The sequence below is a fragment of the Salvelinus fontinalis genome, chromosome 2 (genome assembly GCF_029448725.1).
Source record: "Salvelinus fontinalis isolate EN_2023a chromosome 2, ASM2944872v1, whole genome shotgun sequence".
In the NCBI taxonomy this organism is placed as follows: Eukaryota; Metazoa; Chordata; class Actinopteri; order Salmoniformes; family Salmonidae; genus Salvelinus; species Salvelinus fontinalis.
In genome coordinates, this window is record NC_074666.1 from 15,460,215 (window position 1) to 15,477,332 (window position 17,118).

General features: G+C 50.5%; 1 pseudogene; it reads left to right on the plus strand.

Moving 5' to 3' along the window:
- Positions 1-17,118, plus strand: part of LOC129833644 (WD repeat-containing protein 7-like) — a 68,132-nt pseudogene that overhangs the window by 33,068 nt on the left and 17,946 nt on the right.

Below are 17,118 nucleotides of genomic sequence, written 5' to 3' on the forward strand. Positions count from 1 at the left end.
GCTGGCCCCCTCACCGCACCCTGAGGGTTAGTGACTGTTACTATCTCCTCTCTCTATAGGCTGGCCCCCTCACCGTACCCCGAGTAACAGTCACTAACCCTATCTCCTCTCTCTATAGGCTGGCCCCCTCACCCCACCCTGAGGGTTAATGACTGTTACTATCTCCTCTCTCTATAGGCTGGCCCCCTCACCGTACCCTGAGGGTTAATGACTGTTACTATCTCCTCTCTCTATAGGCTGGCCCCCTCACCGCACCCTGAGGGTTAATGACTGTGTTACTATCTCCTCTCTCTATAGGCTGGCCCCCTCACCGCACCCTGAGGGTTAATGACTGTTACTATCTCCTCTCTCTATAGGCTGGCCCCCTCACCGCACCCTGAGGGTTAATTACTGTTACTATCTCCTCTCTCTATAGGCTGGCCCCCTCACCCCACCCTGAGGGTTAATGACTGTTACTATCTCCTCTCTCTATAGGATGGCCCCCTCACCGTACCCTGGGGGTTAATGACTGTTACTATCTCCTCTCTCTATAGGCTGGCCCCCTCACCGTACCCTGAGGGTTAATGACTGTTACTATCTCCTCTCTCTATAGGCCATCCCCTCACCGCACCCTGAGGGTTAGTGACTGTTACTATCTCCTCTCTCTATAGGCTGGCCCCCTCACCGTACCCCGAGTAACAGTCACTAACCCTATCTCCTCTCTCTATAGGCTGGCCCCCTCACCCCACCCTGAGGGTTAATGACTGTTACTATCTCCTCTCTCTATAGGCTGGCCCCCTCACCGTACCCTGAGGGTTAATGACTGTTACTATCTCCTCTCTCTATAGGCTGGCCCCCTCACCGCACCCTGAGGGTTAATGACTGTGTTACTATCTCCTCTCTCTATAGGCTGGCCCCCTCACCGCACCCTGAGGGTTAATGACTGTTACTATCTCCTCTCTCTATAGGCTGGCCCCCTCACCGCACCCTGAGGGTTAATTACTGTTACTATCTCCTCTCTCTATAGGCTGGCCCCCTCACCCCACCCTGAGGGTTAATGACTGTTACTATCTCCTCTCTCTATAGGATGGCCCCCTCACCGTACCCTGGGGGTTAATGACTGTTACTATCTCCTCTCTCTATAGGCTGGCCCCCTCACCGTACCCTGAGGGTTAATGACTGTTACTATCTCCTCTCTCTATAGGCCATCCCCTCACCGCACCCTGAGGGTTAATGAATGTGTTACTATCTCCTCTCTCAATAGGCTGGCCCCCTCACCACACCCTGAGGGTTAGTTACTGTTACTATCTCCTCTCTCTATAGGCTGGCTCCCTCACCGTACCCTGAGGGTTAGTGACTGTTACTATCTCCCCTCTCTATAGGCTGGCCCCCTCACCGTACCCTGAGGGTTAATGACTGTGTTACTATCTCCTCTCTCTATAGGCTGGCCCCCTCACCGCACCCTGAGGGTTAGTGACTGTTACTATCTCCTCTCTCTATAGGCTGGCCCCCTCACCGTACTCTGAGGGTTAATGACTGTTACTATCTCCTCTCTATAGGCTGGCCCCCTCACCGTACCCTGAGGGTTAATGACTGTTACTATCTCCTCTCTCTATAGGATGGCCCCCTCACCGCACCCTGAGGGTTAGTGACTATTACTATCTCCTCTCTCTATAGGCTGGCCCCCTCACCGTACCCTGAGGGTTAGTGACTGTTACTATCTCCTCTCTCTATAGGCTGGCCCCCTCACCGCACCCTGAGGGTTAGTGACTGTTACTATCTCCTCTCTCTATAGGCTGGCCCCCTCACAGCACCCTGAAGGTTAGTGACTGTGTTACTATCTCCTCTCTCTATAGGCTGTCCCCCTCACCCCACCCTGAGGGTAAGTGACTGTTACTATCTCCTCTCTCTATAGGCTGGCCCCCTCACCACACCCTGAGGGTTAATGACTGTTACTATCTCCTCTCTCTATAGGCTGGCCCCCTCACCGCACCCTGAGGGTTAGTGACTGTGTTACTATCTCCTCTCTCTATAGGCTGGCCCCCTCACCGCACCCTGAGGGTTAGTGACTGTTACTATCTCCTTTCTCTATAGGCTGGCCCCCTCACCGCACCCTGAGGGTTAGTGACTGTTACTATCTCCTCTCTCTATAGGCTGGCCCCCTCACCGTACCCTGAGGGTTAGTGACTGTTACTATCTCCTCTCTCTATAGGCTGGCCCCCTCACCGCACCCTGAGGGTTAATGACTGTTACTATCTCCTCTCTCTATAGGCTGGCCCCCTCACCGCACCCTGAGGGTTAGTGACTGTTACTATCTCCTCTCTCTATAGGCTGGCCCCCTCACCGTACCCCGAGTAACAGTCACTAACCCTATCTCCTCTCTCTATAGGCTGGCCCCCTCACCCCACCCTGAGGGTTAATGACTGTTACTATCTCCTCTCTCTATAGGCTGGCCCCCTCACCGTACCCTGAGTAACAGTCACTAACCCTATCTCCTCTCTCTATAGGCTGGCCCCCTCACCTCACCCTGAGGGTTAATGACTGTTACTATCTCCTCTCTCTATAGGCTGGCCCCCTCACCGTACCCTGAGGGTTAATGACTGTGTTACTATCTCCTCTCTCTATAGGCTGGCCCCCTCACCGTACCCTGAGGGTTAATGACTGTTACTATCTCCTCTCTATAGGCTGGTCCCCTCACCGTACCCTGAGGGTTAATGACTGTTACTATCTCCTCTCTCTATAGGCTGGCCCCCTCACCGCACCCTGAGGGTTAGTGACTGTTACTATCTCCTCTCTCTATAGGCTGGCCCCCTCACAGCACCCTGAGGGTCAGTGACTGTTACTATCTCCTCTCTCTATAGGCTGGCCCCCTCACCGCACCCTGAGGGTTAATGACTGTTACTATCTCCTCTCTCTATAGGCTGGCCCCCTCACCCCACCCTGAGGGTTAGAGACAGTTACTATCTCCTCTCTCTATAGGCTGGCCCCCTCACAGCACCCTGAGGGTTAGTGACTGTTACTATCTCCTCTCTCTATAGGCTGGCCTCTTCATCGTACCCTGAGGGTTAGTGACTGTGTTACTATTTCCTCTCTCTATAGGCTGGCCCCCTCACCGTACCCTGAGGGTTAGTGACTGTGTTACTATCTCCTCTCTCTATAGGCTGGCCCCCTCACCGCACCCTGAGGGTTAATGACTGTTACTATCTCCTCTCTCTATAGGCCATCCCCTCACCGCACCCTGAGGGTTAATGACTGTTACTATCTCCTCTCTCTATAGGCCATCCCCTCACCGCACCCTGAGGGTTAGTGACTGTTACTATCTCCTCTCTCTATAGGCTGGCCCCCTCACCGCACCCTGAGGGTTAGTGACTGTTACTATCTCCTCTCTCTATAGGCTGGCCCCCTCACCGTACCCTGAGGGTTAGTGACTGTTACTATCTCCTCTCTCTATAGGCTGGCCCCCTCACCGTACCCTGAGGGTTAATGACTGCTACTATCTCCTCTCTCTATAGGCTGGCCCCCTCACCCCACCCTGAGTGTTAGTGACTGTTACTATCTCCTCTCTCTATAGGCCATCCCCTCACCGCACCCTGAGGGTTAGTGACTGTTACTGACTCCTCTGTCTATAGGCTGGCCCCCTCACCGCACCCTGAGGGTTAGTGACTGTTACTATCTCCTCTCTCTATAGGCTGGCCCCCTCACCGTACCCTGAGGGTTAGTGACTGTTACTATCTCCTCTCTCTATAGGCTGGCCCCCTCACCGTATCCTGAGGGTTAATGACTGCTACTATCTCCTCTCTCTATAGGCTGGCCCCCTCACCCCACCCTGAGTGTTAGTGACTGTTACTATCTCCTCTCTCTATAGGCTGGCCCCCTCACCGCACCCTGAGTGTTAGTGACTGTTACTATCTCCTCTCTCTATAGGCTGGCCCCCTCACCGCACCCTGAGGGTTAGTGACTGTTACTATCTCCTCTCTCTATAGGCTGGCCCCCTCACCGTACCCTGAGGGTTAATGACTGTTACTATCTCCTCTCTCTATAGGCTGGCCCCCTCACCGCACCCTGAGGGTTAGTGACTGTTACTATCTCCTCTCTCTATAGGCTGGCCCCCTCACCGTACCCTGAGGGTTAATGACTGTTACTATCTCCTCTCTCTATAGGCTGGCCCCCTCACCATACTCTGAGGGTTAATGACTGTTACTATCTCCTCTCTCTATAGGCTGGCCCCCTCATCGTACCCTGAGGGTTAGTGACTGTTACTATCTCCTCTCCCTATAGGCTGGCCCCCTCACCGTACCCTGAGGGTTAGTGACTGTTACTATCTCCTCTCTATAGGCTGGCCCCCTCACCGCACCCTGAGGGTTAGTGACTGTTACTATCTCCTCTCTCTATAGGCTGGCCCCCTCACCGCACCCTGAGGGTTAGTGACTGTTACTATCTCCTCTCTCTATAGGCTGGCCCCCTCACTGCACCTTGAGGGTTAGTGACTGTGTTACTATCTCCTCTCTCTATAGGCTGGCCCCCCTCACCCCACCCTGAGGGTTAATGACTGTTACTATCTCCTCTCTCTATAGGCTGGCCCCCTCACTGCACCTTGAGGGTTAGTGACTGTGTTACTATCTCCTCTCTCTATAGGCTGGCCCCCCTCACCCCACCCTGAGGGTTAATGACTGTTACTATCTCCTCTCTCTATAGGCTGGCCCCCTCACCGCACCCTGAGGGTTAATGACTGTGTTACTATCTCCTCTCTATAGGCTGGCCCCCTCACCGTACCCTGAGGGTTAGTGACTGTTACTATCTCCTCTCTATAGGCTGTCCCCCTCATCGTACCCTGAGGCTTAGTGACTGTGTTACTATCTCCTCTCTATAGGCTGTCCCCCTCACCGCACCCTGAGGGTTAATGACTGTTACTATCTCCTCTCTCTATAGGCTGGCGCCCTCACCACACCGTGCGGGGTCACCCTAACAAGGTGACCTGCCTGCTGTACCCCCACCAGGTACAGCAGGCGACCAGCGCTCCCTGGTCTCCGGCGGTGTGGACGTCATCGTCTGGGACATCTTCACTTGGGAGATGAAACACGTCTTCTGTGTCCACGGAGGAGAGATCACACAGCGGCTGGTCCCCCCTGAGAACTGCAGTGTGAGTAGAGCTTCACATAATTGAATCAAAGCGAATTGAGTCCTTTTGAATCTTGTCCCCTGCCCTCATTATTTTATGAGTGCAATTTTGTAGGTGGGACTATAGGAAAACCCCAGGAAGAGTAGCTGCTGCCAAGGCAACAGATAGTGGGGATCCATAATAAATACCAAATACACCTTTTATTTTATGAGTGCAATTTTGTAGGTGGGACTGGAATGAGAAGTGTACTAATGCAAATGTGCAAAGCCCTTTGAAAGGACTGTAGTGGATTTCATCTCCACTCCGTCACGGCTGTCCATCAGCGGAGAGAGGAGAGGCTTCCGTCGTCATTGATTCTATTTCTGCCCTCTGATCTCACACAGTGTGCTGCCTCCCTGCTACTTCCTGAGAGAAGAGGTTTGTCGCACACAGCCTCATCTCTCCCTCCCTCGGCAGCCATGCCTCCTCTGCTCTCCTGTGTGTGTGTGTGTGTGTGTGTGTGTGTGTGTGTGTGTGTGTGTGTGTGCGTGCGTGCGTGCGTGCGTGCGTGCGTGCGTGCGTGCGTGCGTGCGTGCGTGATTGACAGGTACCATACTGATGTCCATTACATGTGAGTGGTTCACACTGTAAGTAAGAGTGTCTGTTCTGAGAGAGAATTACCTCCGGGGATCTTAATGACCTGTTTAGTTATGCGGGAGCTTTATAGCATGTCGATCCGCCTACTTAAGGAGCCAGGCCATTTAATTGATTCGTGTGAGAGGGAGAGCGGAGCAGGAGATGGGTTAGCTCCAAGGCTGGCGGGGAGGATCCATAATATCGGTTGTACTGCGTACACTGTAGTAAAGGGGGCAGCGCCTTTTCCCCCTCAGGTGGCTGAACAGATTTTGCATGGTCCTTTGGATTCTGAAGAAGTTCTACAGCTGCACCATCGAGAGCATCTTGACTAGCTGCATCACCGCTTGGTATGACAAATGCACCACCCTTGACCGCAAGCGATACAGAGGATGGTGCGGACAGCCCAGTACATCACTGGGGCCGAGCTCCCTGCCATCCAGGACTTCTATATCGGGCGATTTCAGAAAAAGGGCGGAAAAACCATGAACTATTCACTCTGCTACCGTCCGGCAAACGGTACCGGAGCATCGGCTCTTGGACCAACAGTCTCAGAGACAGTGTCACGCCCTGGCCTTAGTATTCTTTGTTTTCTTTATTATTTTAGTTAGGTCAGGGTGTGACATGGGGAATGTTTGTGTTTTGTTGGTTTTGGGTGTTTCTATGGTAAAGGGGTTGTTGGGTGTAGTATATGGGTTTGTGTTGAGTACATGTGTCTAGCGTTGTCTATGTATGTTTAGTTGTCTAGGAGAGTCTATGGTTACCTGAATGAGTTCCCAATTAGAGACAGCTGATTTCGGTTGTCTCTGATTGGGAGCCTTATTTAGGGTAGCCATAGGCTTTCATTTGTTGTGAGTAGTTGTCTATGTGATACGTTTGTAGCCTGTGTGTGCACATCGTTATTTAGCTTCACGATCGTTTTCTTGTTTTGTTAGTTTTGTAAGAGTGTTTTGTTTTCGGTTCTCCTTCTTAAATAAATGAAGATGGCTTATTTTCCTAATGCTGCGTTTTGGTCCGTCAATCCTCCACACGATCGTGACAGAACTACTCACCATTACAGGACCAAGCGGCATGGAAAGCGGCAACAGGACCTACCTACACAGGATTCGTGGACATGGGAGGAGATACTGGATGGTAAGGGGCCGTGGGCACAACCGGGAGAATATCGCCTTCCTCGTGAAGAGCTGGAGGCAGCTAAAGCCGAGAGGAGGCGATATGAGGAGGCAGCACGGAGACAAGGCTGGAAGCCCGTGAGTACAACCCAAAAATTTCTTGGGGGGGGCCTTAAAGGGAGTGTGGCGAAGTCAGGTAGGAAACCTGCACCTACTCCCTGTACTTACCGTGGAGAGCGAGAGTACGGGCAGACACCGTGTTACGCAGTAGAGCGCACGGTGTCTCCTGTACGTGTGCATAGCCCGGTTCGGTACATTTCAGCTCCACGTATCGGCCGGGCTAGACTGAGCGTTGAGCCGTATGTCATGAAGCCGGCCCAACGCATCTGGTCACCAGTGCGTCTCCTCGGGCCGGCGTACATGGCACCAGCCTTACGCATGGTGTCCCCGGTTCGCCTACATAGGCCGGTGCGGGTTATTCCACCTCCCCGCACTGGTCAGGCGACGGGGAGCATACAACCAGGTAAGGTTGGGCAGGCTCGGCGCTCAAGGGAGCCAGTACGCCTGCACGGTCCGGTATTTCCGGCGCCACCTCCCCGCCACAACCCAGTACCACCAGTGCCTCCTCCACGCACTAGCTATATGGTGCGTGTCTCCAGCCCTTTACCACCAGTGCCTAAACCACGCACCAAGCCTCCTGTGTGTCCCCAGAGTCCTGTGCGTCCTGTTGCTGCTCCCCGCACTAGCCCTGAGATGCGTGTCCCCAGCCCGGTGCCATCAGTCCCGGCACCACGCACCAGGCCTACAGTGCGCCTCAGCCGGCAGGAGTCTGCCGTCTGCACAGCGATGCCTGAACTGCCCGTCTGCCAAGCGCCATCTGAGCCATCCGTCTCCCCAGCGCCATCTGAGCCATCCGTCTCCCCAGCGCCATCTGAGCCATCCGTCTGCCATGAGCCTGCAAAGCCGCCCGTCTGCCATGAGCCTGCAAAGCCGCCCGTCTGCCATGAGCCTACTGAGCCGCCCGCCAGACAGGAGCCGCTAGAGCTGCCCGCCAGACAGGAGCCGCTAGAGCCGTCCGTCAGACAGGATCCGCCAGAGCCGCCAATCAGACAGGATCTGCCAGAGCCGCCAATCAGACAGGAGCAGCCAGATCAGTCAGCCAGCCATGAGCAGCCAGATCCGTCAGCTAGCCATGAGCAGCCAGATCCGTCAGCTAGCCATGAGCAGCCAGATCCGTCAGCTAGCCATGAGCAGCCAGATCCGTCAGCTAGCCATGAGCAGCCGGATCCGTCAGCCAGCCATGAGCAGCCGGATCCGTCAGTCAGCCATGAGCAGCCAGATCCGTCAGCTAGCCATGAGCAGCCAGATCCGTCAGCTAGCCATGAGCAGCCAGATCCGTCAGCTAGCCATGAGCAGCCAGATCCGTCAGCTAGCCATGAGCAGCCAGATCCGTCAGCTAGCCATGAGCAGCCAGATCCGTCAGCCAGCCATGGGCCGTCCCTCAGTCCGGAGCTGCAGTCCCTCAGTCCGGAGCTGCAGTCCCTCAGCCTGGTGCTGCCCCTTATCCTGGTGCTGTCCCTTACCCTGGTACTGCCCCTTAGTTCGGAGCTGCCCCTGACCCTGGTACTGCCCCTTACCCTGGTACTGCCCCTTAGTCCGGAGCTGCCCCTTAGTCCGGAACTGCCCCTTAATGCAGTGGGGTTAATGTGGAGGGGGGTCATTTGGAGGAAGCTAAGGAGGCGGTTAGGGACTGTGGTGACGTGGGGACTACGACCAGAGCCGGAGCCGCCACCGTGGATGGAAGCCCACCCAGACCCTCCCCTAGACTGGTTAATGGTGCGCCCGGAGTTCGCACCTTAAGGGGGGGGGTTATGTCACGCCCTGGCCTTAGTATTCTTTGTTTTCTTTATTATTTTAGTTAGGTCAGGGTGTGACATGGGGAATGTTTGTGTTTTGTTGGTTTTGGGTTTTTCTATGGTAAAGGGGTTGTTGGGTGTAGTATATGGGTTTGTGTTGAGTACATGTGTCTAGCGTTGTCTATGTATGTTTAGTTGTCTAGGAGAGTCTATGGTTACCTGAATGAGTTCCCAATTAGAGACAGCTGATTTCGGTTGTCTCTGATTGGGAGCCTTATTTAGGGTAGCCATAGGCTTTCATTTGTTGTGAGTAGTTGTCTATGTGATACGTTTGTAGCCTGTGTGTGCACATCGTTATTTAGCTTCACGATCGTTTTCTTGTTTTGTTAGTTTTGTAAGAGTGTTTTGTTTTCGGTTCTCCTTCTTAAATAAATGAAGATGGCTTATTTTCCTAATGCTGCGTTTTGGTCCGTCAATCCTCCACACGATCGTGACAGACAGTTTCTACCCCCCAAGCCATAAGACTGTTAAATAGCCATAAGACTGATAAATAGCCTTAAGACTGTTAAATAGCCATAAGACTGTTAAATAGCCTTAAGACTGTTAAATAGCCATAAGACTGTTAAATAGCCATAAGACTGATAAACAATATTCTTTGTTTTCTTTATTATTTTGGTTAGGTCAGGGTGTGACATGGGTGATATATGTTTTACCTGTCTAGGGGTTTTGTCTGTCTATGGGGTTGGCACCAGTCTAGGGTTTTTTGTATTTCTTTGGGGTTGGCACCAGTCTAGGGTTTTTTGTATGTCTATGGGGTTGGCACCAGTCTAGGTGTTTTGTATGTTTATGGGGTTGGCACCAGTCTAAGGGTTTTGTATGTCTATGGGGGTTGGCACCAGTCTAGGGGTTTTGTATGTTTATGGTTGCCTAGATTGGTTCTCAATTAGAGGCAGCTGTTTATCGTTGTCTCTGATTGGGAACCATATTTAGGCAGCCATATTCCTTGAGTATTTCGTGGGTGATTGTCTATGTCTATGTTTAGTTGCTTGTGTCAGCACTATGATTATATAACTTCACGTTCGTTTTGTTGTTTTTGTAAAGTTCATTCCGTGTTCTTTCTTTATTAAAATAAGATGCATTCAAATCACGCTGCGCTTTGGTCTCATCGCTATGACGAAGGTGACAGGTACTTCCTGTATATAGCTCCACATTGATCTGGTACTGGTACTTCCTGTATATAGCTCCACATTGATCTGGTACTGGTACTTCCTGTATATAGCTCCACATTGATCTGGTACTTCCTGTATATAGCTCCACATTGATCTGGTACTGGTACTTCCTGTATATAGCTCCACATTGATCTGGTACTTCCTGTATATAGCTCCACATTGATCTGGTACTTCCTGTATATAGCTCCATTAGGCCAGACCAAGTTGTAATACTGTTTAACAGATGCCCAGCCTTACCCTCTTTCTACAAGGCCTAGTCTACGAGAGGCCTAATCATAATTTTATTCATATTTTGTTAACGGCTATAGAGATGTATTCTGGCAATGAACTCATTATTATACATCAACAATTTAATTTGATTTACAATTATTTAGTGGTAAATCATTCTTGAATTATATATTTTTTATATATAGTCTACATTATTACCGTATACGTCACATTGGATTGCACCTTTTTGTATCAGGAATAAAGAAACGTTCACAAGTTATACTTCCCATTGTGTTTCATTTATCATAGCTTTAACAACATTGTAATATCTGCATAAAAAAATAAAGAAAATAGTGTAGGTTTTTGCATGAAATAACATAACTCTTGAATCTCAGGTCTAGAACTTACAGGTCTGGAACCTACAGGTCTGGAACCTACAGGTCTGGAACCTACAGGTCTGGAACTTACAGGTCTAGAACCTACAGGTCTGGAACTTACAGGTCTGGAACTTACAGGTCTGGAACTTACAGGTCTGGAACTTACAGGTCTAGAACATACAGGTCTGGAACCTACAGGTCTGGAACCTACAGGTCTGGAACCTACAGGTCTGGAACCTACAGGTCTAGAACCTACAGGTCTTGAACCTACAGGTCTGGAACCTACAGGTCTGGAACCTACAGGTCTGGAACCTACAGGTCTGGAACCTACAGGTCTGGAACCTACAGGTCTGGAACCTACAGGTCTGGAACCTACAGGTCTAGAACCTACAGGTCTGGAACCTACAGGTCTGGAACCTACAGGTCTAGAACCTACAGGTCTGGAACTTACAGGTCTGGAACTTACAGGTCTAGAACATACAGGTCTGGAACCTACAGGTCTGGAACCTACAGGTCTGGAACCTACAGGTCTGGAACCTACAGGTCTAGAACCTACAGGTCTTGAACCTACAGGTCTTGAACCTACAGGTCTGGAACCTACAGGTCTGGAACCTACAGGTCTGGAACCTACAGGTCTGGAACCTACAGGTCTGGAACCTACAGGTCTAGAACCTACAGGTCTGGAACCTACAGGTCTGGAACCTACAGGTCTAGAACCTACAGGTCTGGAACTTACAGGTCTAGAACCTACAGGTCTGGAACCTACAGGTCTGGAACCTGCAGGTCTAGAACCTACAGGTCTGGAACTTACAGGTCTAGAACCTACAGGTCTAGAACCTACGGGTCTGGAACCTACGGGTCTAGAACCTACAGGTCTGGAACTTACAGGTCTAGAACCTACAGGTCTGGAACCTACAGGTCTGGAACCTACAGGTCTACAACTTACACAAGTGCCTAGGACAATGTGGTAAAGTGCTGTTTTAAAGAACGTTTCTTTCTTTGTTTTGCTCGCCTCACTTTTCCCGGGGGGAAAATCTGTTGAACAGTGAATACATGTTTTTCTGGACTTAATTTACTCCAGTTGTATTCGGAGCATGTGAGATAACATTTGATTTACTCCCCCCTCCTCTTGATTGGATATTAAAGAGAGACTTCCTCTGGAGCTGAATTAAGAGCATTGTTAAACTCTCCCTGTATTTGACTCGTCCGTCTAGCCTAGACCCCTGGTGTGTACAGTAACCCTGGTACAGTAACCCTGGTACAGTAACCCTGGCCTGTTCCAACCCCAGTCCTGGTACAGTACAGTAACCCTGGCCTGTTCCAACCCCAGTCCTGGTACAGTACAGTAACCCTGGCCTGTTCCAACCCTAGTTCTGGTACAGTACAGTAACCCTGGCCTGTTCCAACCCCAGTCCTGGTACAGTACAGTAACCCTGGCCTGTTCCAACCCTAGTCCTGGTACAGTACAGTAACCCTGGCCTGTTCCAACCCCAGTCCTGGTACAGTACAGTAACCCTGGCCTGTTCCAACCCTAGTCCTGGTACAGTACAGTAACCCTGGCCTGTTCCAACCCCAGTCCTGGTACAGTACAGTAACCCTGGCCTGTTCCAACCCCAGTCCTGGTACAGTACAGTAACCCTGGCCTGTTCCAACCCTAGTTCTGGTACAGTACAGTAACCCTGGCCTGTTCCAACCCCAGTCCTGGTACAGTACAGTAACCCTGGCCTGTTCCAACCCTAGTCCTGGTACAGTACAGTAACCCTGGCCTGTTCCAACCCCAGTCCTGGTACAGTACAGTAACCCTGGCCTGTTCCAACCCTAGTCCTGGTACAGTACAGTAACCCTGGCCTGTTCCAACCCCAGTCCTGGTACAGTACAGTAACCCTGGCCTGTTCCAACCCCAGTCCTGGTACAGTACAGTAACCCTGGCCTGTTCCAACCCCAGTCCTGGTACAGTACAGTAACCCTGGCCTGTTCCAACCCTAGTTCTGGTACAGTACAGTAACCCTGGCCTGTTCCAACCCAAGTCCTGGTACAGTATAGTAACCCTGGCCTGTTCCAACCCCAGTCCTGGTACAGTACAGTAACCCTGGCCTGTTCCAACCCCAGTCCTGGTACAGTACAGTAACCCTGGCCTGTTCCAACCCCAGTCCTGGTACAGTACAGTAACCCTGGCCTGTTCCAACCCTAGTCCTGGTACAGTACAGTAACCCTGGCCTGTTCCAACCCCAGTCCTGGTACAGTACAGTAACCCTGGCCTGTTCCAACCCCAGTCCTGGTACAATACAGTAACCCTGGCCTGTTCCAACCCCAGTCCTGGTACAGTACAGTAACCCTGGCCTGTTCCAACCCCAGTCCTGGTACAGTACAGTAACCCTGGCCTGTTCCAACCCTAGTCCTGGTACAGTACAGTAACCCTGGCCTGTTCCAACTGCAGCAGCAGCCAGTGGTAGCAGGTGTGGTGACAGTAATGAAGAGTGATGATTCCTATACCTCGCTCATTGTCAAGGTTTCCTGTACCTCTCTCATGGTCAAGGTTTCCTGTAACTCTTTCGTGGTCAAGGTTTCCTGTACCTCTCTCGTGGTCAAGGTTTCCTGTAACTCTCTCGTGGTCAAGGTTTCCTGTAACTCTCTCATTGTCAAGGTTTCCTGTAACTCTCTCGTGGTCAAGGTTTCCTGTAACTCTCTCATTGTCAAGGTTTCCTGTACCTCTCTCATGGTCAAGGTTTCCTGTAACTCTTTCGTGGTCAAGGTTTCCTGTACCTCTCTCGTGGTCAAGGTTTCCTGTAACTCTCTCATTGTCAAGGTTTCCTGTAACTCTCTCGTGGTCAAGGTTTCCTGTAACTCTCTCATTGTCAAGGTTTCCTGTAACTCTCTCGTGGTCAAGGTTTCCTGTACCTCTCTCGTGGTCAAGGTTTCCTGTACTCTGCTTTCAGTTCCTCCAGACATCCTCCCTCCCTCCCTCCTTCCCTGCCTCCCTTCCTCCCGGTCTCCCTCCCTCTCTCCCTCCTTTCCTCCCTCTCTCCCTTCCTGTCTACCTGACAGACAAATGGGATTATTGTATTTATTTTTTGGGGCAATATTTTCTGTCCTTGGACCATGCCTCTTGTACCAGAGTGTGTGATCCTGCTTGTGTGTGTGTACTTTAATAAGTCCCAGACAGATTGTGTAGTGTTTTTGACATGCTGTGCTGAGTCTCTGTCGGTGGAAAGCCCTCAAGGATGTTGCTCCTAAAGCTGGCAGCAGTTCCATCTCTCTTCCTGTCGGAGTTATGTCTATGACAGCAGCGGTGGCTGGTGATTTACTTTCAGAAGGTCCCGAGCAGCCTCCTCATCAGACCAACATTATTACAGAACGAATGCCCCTCCAAAAACAACTTCTCCTTTTGGCATCGATCTGAGGCAGAAACAGTTTTTTTTTATTGTCAAAATTTACCACAAACTGTAAATAGATCCAAAACTTAGATTTACAAGATGATGAGGGAAAAATGATGTCACGGAATGAAGGTCACCGTAAGTTTTCCTTGGGTTGGGTTTATTTCAAGCCTGCCCACAGCTGGCAGTACACAAGTAATCATCCCTTCTGCCCACAGCTGGCAGTACCCAAGTCATCATCCCTCCTGCCCACAGCTGGCAGTACACAAGTAATCATCCCTCCTGCCCACAGCTGGCAGTACCCAAGTCATCATCCCTCCTGCCCACAGCTGGCAGTACCCAAGTCATCATCCCTCCTGCCCACAGCTGGCAGTACCCAAGTCATCATCCCTCCTGCCCACAGCTGGCAGTACCCAAGTCATCATCCCTCCTGCCCACAGCTGGCAGTACCCAAGTCATCATCCCTTCTGCCCACAGCTGGCAGTACCCAAGTCATCATCCCTCCTGCCCACAGCTGGCAGTACCCAAGTCATCATCCCTCCTGCCCACAGCTGGCAGTACCCAAGTCATCATCCCTTCTGCCCACAGCTGGCAGTACACAAGTCATCATCCCTCCTGCCCACAGCTGGCAGTACCCAAGTCATCATCCCTCCTGCCCACAGCTGGCAGTACCCAAGTCATCATCCCTCCTGCCCACAGCTGGAAGTACCTAAGTCATCATCAATCCTGCCCACAGCTGGCAGTACCCAAGTCATCATCAATCCTGCCCACAGCTGGCAGTACCCAAGTCATCATTCCTCCTGCCCACAGCTGGCAGTACCCAAGTCATCATCCCTACTGCCCACAGCTGGCAGTACACAAGTAATCATCAATCTAGCCCACAGCTGGCAGTACCCAAGTCATCATTCCTCCTGCCCACAGCTGGCAGTACCCAAGTCATCATCAATCCTGCCCACAGCTGGCAGTACCCAAGTCATCATCAATCCTGCCCACAGCTGGCAGTACCCAAGTCATCATCAACCCTGCCCACAGGTGGCAGTAGCCAAGTCATCATCCCTCCTGCCCACAGATCGTGATGCCCATGATCATATTTGGTTTAACGTTCCAGCATGGCCCTTGTAATGCCAGGTTAGTCGGTTCAATTCCCGGGACCCAACCATAAGCCCCTATGAGGCTAGTTACGGACCGTCAGTAAATTACACATTGTAGAAGCAAGTATTTTTAAATGTCAACAGCTCCAAATTTCATTGACTTAAAAAACTCAAACCAACTAGAATTTGTAGAAATTCGTATACAAATACTGAACACATCTAATGAGAAAACTAAAAGATGTGCAACTTCAACCTATTGTTCCATTTTACAATCCCTAAATATCCTCAGAGAATCCAATGTCAAACTAACTTTGCCACAGTTGTACACCAGCCAGCCGATGCTAATTGTTGACTAGCGCTAGCTAAACCTAGTCGACTTCAATACGGAAAATTATGCCACATCAGGAAGTTCAGCCAGGCTTTAACATCTGCCTCGAAAAACAAAACAAACAACAACAAAAAACGGTCAAGTTTTTCTCCCTGGTAACAATCCCAGAACATGGAGATGGGTTGGGCTTCATTTCATTGTTGTGACCATGGAGATGAGGTTTGTATTCTATTCTATTGTCAACAACAGCATTGAGGGGTCTGTCAGTGTTTGACCTCTCATTCACACATACACTTAAGACACGTACTCTACACACACGTACACACGGATGTTTTATTGTAGATATGTGGTAGTAAAGTGTTATGAAATGTAATGTCATGTCATATTTTAAATTGTACAGTGCGTTCGGAAAGTATTCAGACCCCTTGACTTTTTCCCGCATTTTGTTACGTTACAGCCTTATTCTAGACAAGATCAAATTATAATTTTTCCTCATCAATCTACACACAATACCCCGTCATAACAAAGCAAAAACAGATTTTTAGACATTTTTGCAAATGTATTAAAAATAATAGGTATTCAGAACCTTTGTATTCAGAACCTGTGCGATGAGACTTTGAGCTCAGGTGCATCCAACATCCTTGAGAGGTTTCTACAACTTGATTGGACATGATTTGGAAAGGCACACACCTGTCTATATAAGGTCCCACAGTTGACAGTGCATGTCAGAGCAAAAAAACAAGCCATGAGGTCAAAGGAATTGTCCGATTGTGTCGAGGCACAGATCTGGGAAAGGGTAGCAAAACAATTCTGCAGCATTGAAGGTCCCCAAGAATACAGTGGCATCCATCATTCTTAAATGGAACAAGTTTGGAACCACCAAGACTTTTCCTAGAGCTGGCCAGCCGGCCAAACTGAGCAAATGGTGGGAGAAGGGCCTTGGTCAGGGATGTGACCAAGAACCCGATGGTCACTCTGACGGAGCAATAGAGTTCCTCTGTGGAGATGGGAGAATCTTCCAGAAGGACAACCATCTCTGCAGCACTCCACCAATCAGGCCTTTATGATAGATTGGCCAGGCGGAAGCCACTCCTCAGTAAAAGGCACATGACAGCCTGCTTGGAGTTTCCTTAAAGGCACCTAAAGACTCTCTGACCATGAGAAACAAGATTCTCTGGTCTGATGAAACCAAAATTGAACTCTTTGGCCTGAATGCCAAGCGTCATGTCTGGAGGAATCCTGGCATCATCCCTACGGTGAAGCATGGTGGTGGCAGCATCATGCTGTGGGGATGTTTTTCAGCGGCACGGACTGAGAGACTAGTCAGGATCAAAGGAAAGATGAACGGAGAAAAGTACACAGCAATTCTTGATGAAAATCTGCTCCAGAGCGCTCAGACTGGGGCGAAGGTTCACCTTCCAACACGACAATGACCCTACGCATCGGGACAAATGGCTTTGGGACAAGTTGAGTGGCCCAGCCTGACCTTGGACTTGAACCCGTTCGAACATCTCTGGAGAGACCTGAAGATAGCTGCATAGCGACGCTCCACATCCAACCTGACTGAGCTTGAGAGGATCTGCAGAGAAGAATGGGAGAAACTCCCCAAATACAGGTGTGCCAAGCTTAGTTAGCGTCATACCTGTAGCGTCATACCTAAGAAGACTCGGGGCTGTAATCACTGCCAAAGGTGGTCCAACACATTTGGCAGTGATTACAGCGATGTACACAGCCAATCTGTAAATAGCCCATCCAACATATTTGGTTTTGTTTTTCTTCTCTTTTTGCACACCAGTATTTCTACTTGCACATCCTCATCTGCACATCTATCACT